This window comes from Podarcis muralis, chromosome 11 (assembly GCF_964188315.1).
Source record: "Podarcis muralis chromosome 11, rPodMur119.hap1.1, whole genome shotgun sequence".
NCBI classification, from domain to species: domain Eukaryota; kingdom Metazoa; phylum Chordata; class Lepidosauria; order Squamata; family Lacertidae; genus Podarcis; species Podarcis muralis.
This window is the reverse complement of record NC_135665.1, coordinates 4018822-4032521: the sequence shown is the minus strand read 5'-3', so window position 1 is coordinate 4032521 and position 13700 is coordinate 4018822. Positions and strand designations below refer to the sequence as shown.

Below are 13700 nucleotides of genomic sequence, written 5' to 3'. Positions count from 1 at the left end.
CTGAATGTTATATACCGTATTTTTCGCTCTATAGGATGCACCGGCCCATAGGAGGGAGAGAGCGGGGGAAAATTTTTTTTTCTTGTTCTCCCCCTCTAAAGCAAGGTGTGTTCAAGGTGCATTCACCCAAAGCCTCCGGAGCACAGCGGGAATCCCCGCTGCGCTCTGGAGGCTTCAGGCGGCTACCATCCCCAAGCTAGAACAGCGAGACCGTCTCGCTGTTCTGGCTTCGGGGACAGCCTTTGTAGCCTCCGCAGGGCAGCGGGGTGAAGGCACCTCGCTGCCCTGCAGAGGCTTTGCGCGCAGCAATCCCCAAGCTAGAAGAGCGAGACAGAGCTCTCCATCTCGCTGTTCTGGCTTGGGAACAGCCTTGCTAGCCTCTGCAGGACAGCGGGGTGAAGGCACCCTGCTGCCCTGCAGAGGCTTTGCGCAGCTAACCCCAAGCTAGAACAGCGAGACGGAGCGCTGCGCAGTGCTCCGTCTCCCTGTTCTGGCTTTGGGCTTAGCCGCACAGCCTGCATTCGCTCTATAGGACGCACAGACATTTCCCCTTAATTTTTGGAGGGGGAAAAGTGTGTCCTATAGAGTGAAAAATACGGTATATATTCAGTCACACACTATGTTCACCTTTCACTTCTTAGGAGAAAATATTCATTGCTTGGATTCATTGTTTGTTTCTCTTGACCAACAAAATTAACTGAAGTTGCTCATGCTTTGTACAGAGTATTCCTTCTAAAGATTTCCATTCTATGTACAGAAATCATGTCAATCAATCAATCATGCTTCCTAAGCAACAACATTCTATTAAGAACAGAAATCAGACAACTAAATGTTTTATAAGCATCCAATTCTGCATAGATGTTTAAGTGGAAGGTCTAAATAAAATTGCAAGGGGTAATTAGTTAAGCGTGATGTAAAAATTTCCCTGGAACCTAGCCTAGATTCTAATTTCAACACTTACTAACATTGCAGGGATATGGTTACATTAATGATAAGAAGGGCTAGTCTTACAGTCTATCCAACAGATTAAATATCCAGCTTCCTAGTGCTCTGGTAACTCAAGAGTTAGTTGCTTTGTTGTTAAAATGTCAATCTTAAAATATATGTGATTTTTGGTGAGATGAGAGATCCAGATATTGCCTTGCAAAATCCTGTTTAATGGCATATATAATTCATAAATCAGTTAAAATAAAGTACTTTGATTCATAATTGTTTAAATCATTGTTTCGCTGGTTTCAATTCTCCCCATGCTATTTAGTTATAAGCAGCTAAAAAAGGTAGCATCCTTTGTTCTATACTAGTGTAGACTAACCTGCTTTCTTAGATTCAACACTAACAACATAATCCCACGCATATGCCTACCTAGAAGTAAGTCTCATTGAGTTCAGTGGGGCTTATACCTAGCTAAGTGGGTATAGTATTGCACTTTAAATTTCGTAAAGTAACACTATAATTATGACTGTAGATGTGAACATAAATAAATGTTAACCGATGAAAAAACAGGTGATTTAAACAATGTATGCTTTAAAGATACATTTTAATATTATCTTGGCCTCAGTGTAAGTGCTTTTCTGTGACATTAGGGAAAGAACACTGAACAACTGTATTTCACATCATATTTTAATCCAATATATACTGGTCTACTATTTAATTTTTAGGAACTGTATAATACAGTGGTACCTCGGGTTAAATACTTAATTCGTTCCGGAGGTCCATTCTTAACCTGAAACTGTTCTTAACCTGAAGCACCACTTTAGTTAATGGGGCCTCCTGCTGCCACCGGAGCACGATTTCTGTTCTTATCCTGAAGCAAAGTTCTTAACCTGAAGCACTATTTCTGGGTTAGCGGAGTGTGTAACCTGAAGTGTATGTAACCTGAACCGTATGTAACCTGAGGTACCACTGTATGCCCTTAACTACTACCTTTTAGTGCCTCTATTTTTTTCTGTATACTTTTTAAAAAGATGCTATTTTATGTGTTAAAAACATGTAGCATCCTGGAATTGTTGTCGGGGGGGGGGATTTCCGAAAGGTGGCGCTTTGTCCTAGATCTTTTTAGGCAAGTCAGTCGAAAATTATGGGGGTGTTCTGGTTTTTACTTTTTGAAATGTGGCAACCCTAAAACATGGTGTTTTGATATTGTATTTTTTCTTCAAAAATTAAGTAACAAGTTATTCGCAATAACCCTTGTATCTCACACCATTAAATGTAATCTTTAATCATTTTTTTCCTGTCTCACAGTAATGAAAGTAGTCTAAAAGTTAATATGTCCTTGCCTTATTGCCCAGCTATTAAATTTCATCCTCACTAATAAAAAATTGGAACACTTTAACCAGCTAAAACTTTAGTTGACTGATGTATTAATTAAACTGACTAAGGAGTAGGTCACTTCAAGCACAATGAAACCTACCTCTGAGTAAACATGCAGAGGATTGCACTGAACAGCTTGTAGCCCAAATTATAACATGATTTCTGTTTCTGACATCTTTATAACCCCTTTGAGGAATTGCAGTCTCTGAGAATCTGCTGCAATTTAGGGTGAGTGTACATAGCCTTTTCACCTCTTGTAACCTCAAGCTGTAGTCTCATAGAGATCCTGGCTTTCTGAATGACTGAAAATGAGGTCTAGCTATGAGCTGACATGAGTTCAACAAACCTATAAAATCAGGTCTGCTAAACCTTTCTGGCCTCCAATTAGATTTTATATGAATCATTCACAAAAACAAAGATCCATACAGATCCCTACTGAAAAGTAATTCTAAAGCACATTCCACTGAAAATATGGTTGTATGGATTTATGCTTGATTCTGGGAATGCTTCCTGATTGTTAACTCTGTGCAGGGACAACCTTTTAGGACCAAAAGGCACATTTCCAGTTTTGAGAAAGTGCTGCGGGCACCTGTCACAAAATATCTGCCATGGGGGTGTGGCATAATACAAAATGGCTGCCATTGGGGTCATGACATAACACAAAATTAAAGAGAGTATAGTCATTGCGGCTCCCTCACCCCATCCCTGGACAATCTCATGCTTGCAGTGAGAAGTCATGTATGCCCTGCTGGTGCTGATTGGAGATCACACAATATTGTTTCCACACACAACTATGCTGTTGCGGTCTAATAATAGGGAACATTCCACAGTACCGGGGGGGGGGGGGATACAAGGCGACCTCACACCTCTCACTTACAAACGCTCACCACACACATACAGACCACAAACACACATGCATTTGTTTTTCACAGACATTCATACACAGAGGCTGCCCATCCCGTTTCATTGCTTATGGCTGCGACTGCTGGCTTATGGCAATATATCATGAGAGATCCAGGAGATCTCACCTGAAGGTGCTTCTCCTTGCTTCTCCAGTGGCAGAAGATGTGAGCAGAGTGCCTACAGGGGTGCCACCCCTTGGGATTCTGCCACCTGAGGCAGTTGCCTCAGTCCTCCTGATGGGCAAGTCAGCCCTGTTCATGCACTTTGCATATATGTAACCACACACACATATCTTCTCTTTGCTCAAGTGGATCTCTCACTCTCCAACAGACCACACTCACAAACAGACCACACATCTCCCCTCTCTCTTTCTGACACAGGCTCCATATGCATATCTCCCTCTCTTTCTGTCACACAAATACATAGAGCATACTTAAGCATACTCTCACACACACTCAGAAGAGCCCCTCTGCAAGTGAACAAAGTGCCTGACCTTTTTTTGTTGTTGTTGTTGTTAAAAAAATCTTTTAAAATTGGTCCCCACTCATTTCAGATTGGTGGCCCCTGCCACACAGTCATTTTGATGTAAGGTATAATACTGAATTGCAACTGACCTTGCAGACTTCAGGGAGTGTAACATTCTGGGTTGCATTCTGCTATGGTCCATGCACACTAGTGGGCTGCCTGTACAGGACAAATCACCTAAGCACGTCTTTTTAAAAACATGCATGGACATGGCAGGCTTTTCTTCAGCCACATCACCCATGCAAATTACCACCATAAAACTGTATTTGTGAAAGTTTTATGCAGTGATGTCCACAGGGCTGCACTGTGAATAATAACTTCAAACATGCAAGCCAGTCTTGCAACCTAACAGAATTATCATTACAATGATTATTTTCCAGAAGAGATTAAAGATATACAACCTGCATTTGCACTCTAAACCTGAATCTTGTTTTGTGTTCTTAACAAATGTACTCTTTCACAATACATTTATATTTGATGATGCTGTGACCAGATTAATTTCTAGAGCCTGCTTTGCTGATCATTATCACCCCAGTTTTGTTTCATCTGCACTGGCTTCCAGGCAGTCTCCAGGCAAAATTAATAGTGCTGGTTCTTGCATATAACTGGCTTGTGACCGTATAGTGGAAGGACCCCCCCCCCATACAGTCCTATCCACTCATTGTGCTCAACACCAGGAAATCTGTTATGCATCCCACCACTTCAAGAAGCACAATTTGTGAGGACCTGGGACAGCTTTTTCCACTGTGGCATGCTGCTAATGGGACTCCCTATATGCACAGGTGTGGCTGCTCCCCTCTTTTAAGGTTCAGAAATGATAATAAGACCGTGTTATACAGCTAAGCTTTGAACACACGTTAAAATTCTCTACCTTTTTAGGCCCGTTACACATCGCTCCTGGTTTTTAATGCATGAAGTCTACTAATTTCTGGCCAATTGCTTAATGCCTGCTAATGATTAGGGTTATGACGAATAATACTAAATTAAATGGACTTTGTTTTGATATAACAAGGTACTTCTTATTTTCTAAAGCAAGAATTCATAGAATGATCACTTAATATGGATGAGGTTTAAATAGTAAGATGTTTAGAATATGGATTATTGCTTTGTAAATGAAAAACATACAAAGTCCATGAGAATCTTTTCTTTTAAGGCAATCCAAGAATAAAGTCAGCCCACCTTTGCTTTTAAGTATATTTACAGGTGAAACCTGAACATGATAGAGGTCAGCACAAGAGTTTCAGCATAAAAACAAAACAAGACACTTTGCATAGCAGAAGTGATTTCATACACAGCTGACTCTTGTCTTTAATGAAGCAAACATGAAAGTCTAGTGTGGGCCTGTGACTCCGACGACTTCATGAGTCTCTGCCAATTTGTTCAAACCAAACTAATTATCTGGCAGGACTCCTGCATACCATAGTAGTTAAAGAAACCATAATTGCTTCCTAAAAATTATCACAGGGCTCAAGTGATGAATGTTTGTAGGCTTCTTCCTGGCAGAATCCACACTTCTGAAAACTTGGTTTTAAAAAATGAAAGTGTCATTTAGTTAGTATGTATAGCCTGTCAGCAAATGCAATATAATATAATATAATGAAAGTCTTATAATGGAATCCCTAACGGACAGTTACTTGCAATCTGACCAAATACTGTCCAACTGGCCAAAATAATTACATTCTCTAATCTGCTGATATATCCGCTGTATGTTCCATTTCATTTTCATTTCACTTTTAATTTGTATGCCGCCTTTCTTTATTACTATGCACAAGGCGGTTTACAAACTGAAGAAACAACAGACAGCAAAGATCACATATGATCCAATACAAAAACAGTCATAATAAAAACATATCTTTAAAATAAACAACCTACTGTATATCAAATAAAGAAATATTCAATAATCCATTAGAATATAATAGTAAACTGGAAGGAATTTTTTTAGTAAAATCAAATACCATCAAATAATGTGACACCTATTAAAAAGCAATAAAGTACAGTGGTGCCCCGCAAGACGAAATTAATTCGTTCCGCAAGTTTTGTTGTCTAGCGAATTTTTCGTCTTGCGAATTATTATTTAGACAAAGGAAACAAAGTCGCGAGACATTTTCGTCTTGCGAAGCAAGCCCATAGGGAAATTCGTCTTGTGAGGCAACTCGCAAACGGAAAAACCTTTCGTCTAGCGAGTTTTTTGTCTTGCGAGGTACCACTGTAGTGGGCAGTGATAAAGAACTACTTTTGACAAAACGATGCCTGGCTAGTTGCCAAAGCATAAATTGCCAAAGCTGAACTTTAGTTGGCCACTGAGTGGGAGCCAACACAGGAAGTAAGCCAAAATGAGCCAGCGGAGACTACCATGGCCCAAGCAATGTTGTAGCCTGAGCAGGGTGTGAGTAGCAGATGTAATACCTTCACATCCTTCATTACTAGAGAGATATTCCAGACTAAGGTTGTGGGCAGGGCTTTTTTTCCAGCTGGAATGCCCCGTAACAGTGTTCCAGCACCTCTCAGAGAGGGGTACAGCTGAGCAAGTGGGGCAGGCTGCCTCTTTTCCCAATCTCCACCATCCCCACCCGCACAATCTCTCCAGACCTGTGAAAGTGACTGAGGGACCTCCGCAAATGGAGGGTGACAGAGGCTGCCTCTGGCTCACAAGGAGACACCACCCCCTAGCCATAATATATTGTCTCTGGGCTTTGGATGGGTCTTCTTGGGGAGGCGAGTTCTGACACCTTTTGGAGCTAGAAAAAAGCTTTGGTTGTGGGGGTTCATTACATGTAAACAGGGAACTACCTACTTTAGCCCTGGCAGCTCCTGCAATAAATACTAAGAAGTGGGTCTCGTTTTGGATTTCTTAATATTAGGAAGAGTCAAACAGGACATGTAAAAGTGTCTCTACAATTTAAGGCACATAAATTACTATGAGTATTAAATTACTTAAACTGAGGTAACACACAGTACTTTTTTAAAAAAAATAAATGAGGATATTACATAAACAATATTGGGCAACCTGAAAATTGTAGCTGTTTCACAGCTCAATACTTGATACTTGTGACACCAGCAAAATAATAATAATAATAATAATAATAATAATAATAATAATAATATGCTCAGGATAGCACAAATATCTGTAGTAGGTATTTCCATCCTCTGAAGTTCTTAAGAAAGAAGAGATTCCTCATTACGCCCCACCAACGAACTCAGCAGCTAGAAGTCAATGCCCCCACGTTTTCCCACTCTCATTCTTTGAAGATTTTGGCTTTCATGTTTTGGGCCAAGCTTTCTAATCTTGCAACCTTCTATTCCTGCTGTATTATAGCCCCATATTCTGTTTAATTATTTTTTATACATGCCAAATTAACAAGGAAGTTTGACTATGCTGTTTTCACCAGCCAAAGCCAACAAGGAGAAAAGGCAACTGGTACAAAAAATGACGGATAGAATAATCTATTGCACATGTTAGGGGAGATACTGTTTTACTTGTTTTGAGTTTAGGTGGCTGATTATTATTTTTTAAATGGTCAACTAGCTTAGAGGTCTTTTGTTCTAGTAAGTAGTATACATGTTTTATTAAATAAATAAATAAAAATTCTTAATCAGAACCAAATGTCCTTCAGGGGGCAATCTATGAATCTTGAGTGGGCATTCAGAAAGTACAATTGTACCTACCTGAATTGTAAGTTTTTAATTCCCAATGAAAGGTCAGCAGATTGGGTCTTGGTTCCACCCACAGGTTGCAGGCAGGCAGCAACCTTTTGGGACGCAAGACTCCCAGGATTGAGTTTGTGAACTCACAAAGCTTGAGAAAGGACAGGAGTTATAGAAGGAAAAATCAAATTCTGTGCCTGAGACATACAGAGAAAGGAGAAAGGAGAGCGAAAATGATAGGTACTGCAGTCCGTCTTAAGGGTAGATCCTGCCCCTTTCATTGGGAATAGCAAACTACAATTAAGGAAGGAACAATCATACTTTTTCGCATTCCAGCAATGAAAGGTCAGCAGGTTGGGACATACCAGAGCTATCCCAATCTCAGGCAGGAGACAGGCTGCAGTGTTATGGAAAGAGGACCTTTTGTAGGAGCCTCCGACCAAAGGCAGCTTCCACTGAAGCAAAGGCAATAGTGTCTTGTAAGGCGCTGGAGGAGGCCCAGATGTTCGCTCTGCAATGGAAGCATTAGTAGAGAACGCAGCAGAGGTGGCTGCAGAATGTGTAGAGTGAGCAGTGATGTGAGAAGGCATGGGAAGCCTTACAGGAAAGAGCAATGCAGGCTTTTATCCATCTGGCTAAGGTGGCAGAGGTTACCTTCTTCCCCAAGGAGAAGAGATGGAAGGACACAAAGAGAGATTCTGTTCACCTGAGCTCTTTGGTTTGAGCAATGTATATTTTTAAGGCTCTGTATATGTCCAGAGAATGCCAAGCCTTTTCTCTTGGATGCACTAGACAGGAGGGAAGAACAAGTTCTTGCTGCAAGTGGAAGCTAGAAGCGTCTTTAGAAAAGAAGGCTATCTTTGTGAAAGTTCAGAGGTGCTTGGATGTGGATACAGTGCCAAGTTCCAAAATTGTGTGCTGAAGTAAAACTAAAAATGTGACCTTGAAGTATAGTAGTTTGAAGGAGACCTTCCACAGTGCTTTGAAGGGAGGCTTCTGTGGCTGGTCAGGGAACATTTTAAGCGTTGTCCCTCTAAGGAATCATTTCAAGAGTGGATGGGAGGAGAGGGAGAAAGTGAATGGTCAGGACAGGATGGAGGAGAGAGCCACCACTTCTTGATAGTTTTTGGGCAAAGGCCTCTACCGAGGCCATCCTGGAAACAGGAAAAGATAGTAGAAAATTCCAGTTTCTTGTAGGAACATCTTGTGGTCATGCACCAGAGCCAAAAGGTTTTCTGGGTGGATTGGTATAAGTAGAGGGCCTCCTGGAGTGGAGTTTATCAGTGATGTCTGCAGGTAAGTCCAGCTTAGTTAGGTTGTCACCGTTCAAACTGCATGCAATCAGCTGGAGCCACTCGGGATCTGGATCAAGAATCGGACCTTGAGAGAGAAGATTTGTTCTGTGAGGTGGAGTATTTGAGGGAACAAAGAGCAATGAGGCCAAATGGTGCAATGAGGTGGACTCTCTCTTTCACTTCTGTGATCTTCTGAAGGACCCTCAGAATGATAGGAAGTGGAATGAAGGCATAGAAAAGTCCTGGTAGCCATGGGGAGAGCAGGGTATCCCATGCCTCCACTGATGGTGACTGGAATCTAGTAAAGAACCATGGAAGTGGATGATTTCTGCTAAGGCAAAGAGGTCCACATAGCACTGATTGAACTTAAGACAGAAGCTGTTGAAAAACTGCCAAATACAGTTGCCATTCTGCTTGGTCTATATTCCTGTGGCTCAGCCTGTCTGCTTTTGCGTTCAGGAGACTGGAGATGTGCTTGGCTGTGACTGACAGGACATTGTGTTCTGCCCAGCTGAGAAGGAGGGATGCTTCTGCCTGAAGCTCCCAAGACTGGGTGCCTCCTTGTCTACTGATGCTGGATTTTGCTGTAGTGGAATTCATGCGGATTAGGACGTTGCTGAGGTGGAGATGAGGAGCAAAGTGCTGTAGGGCTAGTCAAGCTGCTCAAAGCTCTAGCCAACTAATGTTCATTGATGCTTCCACAGAAGACCATAGGCCTTGGATGTTTAGATCTCCACAGTGAGCTCCCTAACCCATCTGAGGCGATTGCTATTCTCAGGAGATTGCCGAAAAGAGAGCCCTTCTGCAGGTTGGATCACACTGTCCACTATCTCAAGACTTGGTGGATGTGGTGAGGGAGTTTGACATGCAGGTGTCTGCTCAATGTGATGACTTTCTGGTAGGGAAGCAGAGCCCATTAGAGAAGGAATGGTGTGGTGCTTTCCCCCCAGAATGGTATGTGCTGCTGAGATGCACAGACCTAGAACTCGTGCCATAAACATGAGGTCCACTTTCTTGGATTTGATGAGGGTCCAAACCTCTGAGCCGATCTTTTTCACTTGTTCCAGAGAGAGACAAATTAAGGCGGCAGCAACAGAGGCAGCAGCAGCAAAAGTGGTGGAGGTGATTGGGCTGGGTCTGGTTAGGATTGTTGCTTGGCTTGCTCCTTGATCTGTTAGGTTCGTACTCTGTTTCTTCCTTGCAGATGAAAATTACAAAAGGACTGGTTGGGAGAGTATGGTGAGTTAACGTCTATTAAATCTCTTGTCATCCCTCTTATGGATAAGTAGCATCTTTTGCTTCAACCAAGCTATCCTTTAAGATATTCTCTTCAAGCAGTTTAGTACCCATGTAGGGAGCTATTTAATCCTAGATGGGGGTGTCAGCATCCCAGTGCTCAAGCTATAGAGTATGCTTAGCCACAATGTCTGCTACCAGAGAGTGGGAAGCAAACTAGGTGGAATCCAATGTGGCATCTGCAATAAAGGCAGCTGATCAGTAGATCATAAGCAGCATTTGTCAAGTATGGCTTGGATCCTGATCTGGGTGGCAGAGGAGGTCATCAGTCCAGACTAGAGATGCTCTAGCAATAAGGTTGCTGTGCGTGAAGAACAGATAAATAAGGAGACACTTCAAGGGCACTGTGAATGACAAAGTCCAAGTGGCATTCTTTCCATCCTGAGGAAAGTAAAATCCTAGAAACTAAAGTGGAAACTGGACAGTCTACATTTGGAATCTTTAATAAGTCCATAACTCAGTATCAGGAGTGTAGAATTTGATACCAATGGACACTAGCTTCTTAACTTGGTGACTCTGGTGGGACTTGAACCCACAACCTTTGAATCACTGCACTATGCTAGAAGTCCAATGCACTATCTATTGCACCACAAAACCTTGGTGGGGATTCCCATTCATATTTGGACACATTCTTTAGTGGAGCTATAACTGGAAAACTAGTTAGAAGTTTTAGGTTCAGCTTGCACTACTGCTGCCTTGGAAGGAGTAAGAGGGGGTTAAAATTTAGAGCTAACTCCCTTCTTGTATTTTGGCAGGAAAAGACAAAGAGAGAAGGAAGTGAGTTAAAAACACCAGAGAAGGGGCTTGGGGACCAGCAGAACTGATGGAGAGCAAGCCAGTGAGGTAAATATATTTAAAGACCCAAGGAGACAGCAAAAGAATAGGAGCAAATGGAGATCTGGCTGCACTCCATGAAGGTGGGAGCAAACTGAATCCTGGGAGCCCTACATCCCAAAATGTTGCTGCCTGCCTTCGACCTGTGGGTGGAGCCAAGACCCTTATCTGCTGACCTTTCTTTGCAGGAATGGGAAAACTTGCTGGGGTAAATAATGTTGGAGTTTTAGGTAGTTCCCTTCCCTCCTATCCAGAGGATAAAATCCTAGATGCTAGATTTCTCTGTTAGGCACTTAATTAAGTGGAACCTAGCAAAGAAAAATCAAGCAGGAATGTCCATCACTACTTGGCAACCAAAACAAAAAATACAGCTGCATCATTTGCAATGAAACTAAGTATGCTTGCAGAAAGAAAACAACAAAGGGACCATTGTAATTGCTATGATAACAACAAGGCGAGAGAGAAATAGGTTTTCAAAAAAAGTATCAATTGGGCTAAAATGAAGAATTGACACTTTTTAAAAAGAATCTTGTTTCCTTATCCTCAGAAATAGTGACTTTTGTACAGAGTCTGTTTTTGTCATTCCCCTCATTGTACCTACTCAACCATGCCTTTAGTTGTTGATTTGCTTGACAAAAAGTGTGGCCTCTTGAGTACAGTGGAAGCTTGAGGTCTGAGCTGTCTATTATTAACAAACCTAACATCAATGAGTTGACTGGAGGCCATCAGGTACAAGGGTTGTATAGAATGCATGGCAGAGATAAGGTATTGCATGCAGTACATGTGAGAAGGATCTTGGTGGACCCACAAGCTTAACATGAGTCAACTGTGTGATGCAGCAGCAAAAAAGCTAACACTATTCTAGGCTGCATCAACAGAAGTCTAGTGTCCAGATCAAGGGAAGTAATAAAGGTAAAGGTAAAGGGACCCCTGACCATTAGGTCCAGTCGTGGCCGAGTCTGGGGTTGTGGTGCTCATCTCACTTTATTGGCCGAGGGAGCCGGCGTACAGCTTCTGGGTCATGTGGCCAGCATGACTAAGCCGCTTCTGGCAAACCAGAGCAGCGCACGGAAACGCCGTTTACCTTCCCGCCAGAGCGGTACCTATTTATCTACTTGCACTTTGACGTGCTTTCAAACTGCTAGGTTGGCAGAAGCAGGGACCAAAGAATGGGAGTTCACCCCGTCACGGGGATTCGAATCGCCGACCTTCTGATCGGCAAGTCCTAGGCTCTGTGGTTTAACCCACAGTACCACCCACGTCCCAAAGAGAAGTAATAGCACCACTCTATTCTGCCTTGGTCAGACCACACCTGGAATACTGTGTCCAATTCTGGACACTACAATTTAAGAAGAATATTGACAAGCTGGAATGTGTGCAGAGGATGGCCACCAAAATGACCAAGGGTCTGGAAACCAAGCCTTATGAGGCAAGATGGAAGGAGCCTGGTAAATAGAAGACTGAGAGGAGATATGATAGCCATCTTCAAATATCTGAAGGACTGTCAGATGGAGGATGAGCAAGCTTATTTTTTTCTTGCTTTGGAGGCTAGGACCTGAACCTATGGATTCAAGTTACAAGAAAGGAAATTCTGACTAAATACCAGAAGAACTTTCTGACAGTAAGAGCTGTTCGACAGTGGAACAGACTCCCATGAGAGGTAGTGGACTCAACTTCCTTGGATTTTTAAGCAGAGGTTGTATGGCCATCTGCCATGGATGATCTAGTTGAGATTCCGGCATTAGAGGGGGTTGGACTAGATAATTCTATGATATAATAAATATGTCTTACCTGGAGTTCTGTTTTTATGTCCTCGTTTTAAACTTTTTTTTTTTAACTTGTGACTTTGGTGGCATTTAATGATAATGGTGGCCAGAATTGGATTATTCCAACATCTATGCCAGCACAAAATTCTAAATCATGGCATTGCATCTTCATTTCAGATGCACCAGGATGATGACACTATTTGGAATCAAAGCATTTGGATTGATTCATTTTACATAGCAATCCAGCCATAATGAGATAGAAACTCTGAGCATTCCTTTGTAAAATGAATGGCCTTTGTGCAGTTATCTATGGTTTTGTAACAACCACTTTTGATTACTGCAATGTGGCGTACGTCAGAATGCCTTTGAAGAGCATTTAAATACTTCAGCTAATTCAGGACATACAGTGGTACCTCAGGTTACATCCGCTTCAGGTTACAGACTCCGCTAACCCAGAAATAGTACCTCGGGTTAAAAACTTTGTTTCAGGATGAGAACAGAAATCATGCTCTGGTGGCGTGGCGGCAGCTGGAGGCCCCATTAGCTAAAGTGGTGCTTCAGGTTAAGAACAGTTTCAGGTTAAGAACAGACCGCCGGAACAAATTAAGTACTTAACCTGAGGTACCACTGTACTTAGTTGAATACCAACAATAGCAACAAGCTTTACACTAGATCAGTACAAGCTGAATAAACCAAGCATTCAGAAATGTTTTGTCAAATCACCTCTTGAACCACCCAAAGAGAATCCGGTCTCTTTTGCAATTCCACCTCCCACACAGGAAATGGAGGTACCACTGTAGTTGTGACATTGTTAACTTGGACCCTCATATCAAACATATATTGCTGATGCAGTGTCTCCCAGTGTATCTTCAGATGCAATTCAAAGTGCTGTTTTAAAGTCCTAAAAAGCCTGCAACAAAGATATCTGAAGGGCTGCTGGTCAGCCAGTTCTCAGGTGTCCACAACAGAGAAGTCAAGTCAATAAAACTGCTCAGCTTAGTCATTCAGAAAGGAAGTGGCGCATCTGCCCTTAGGCCCTGACCATACTATTCCCACCATAAATGTGTTTTGTTTCCTAAACAGGGGAGAAGCATATTAAGACTCGCAAAAGGGAACTTGTGCTTTT

At 42.2% G+C, this 13700-nt stretch overlaps 1 protein-coding gene across 5 annotated transcripts in view; it reads right to left on the bottom strand.

The window, feature by feature from the left end:
- Positions 1 to 13700, bottom strand: part of PCSK5 (proprotein convertase subtilisin/kexin type 5) — a 244994-nt gene that overhangs the window by 165564 nt on the left and 65730 nt on the right. The window lies entirely within an intron of this gene.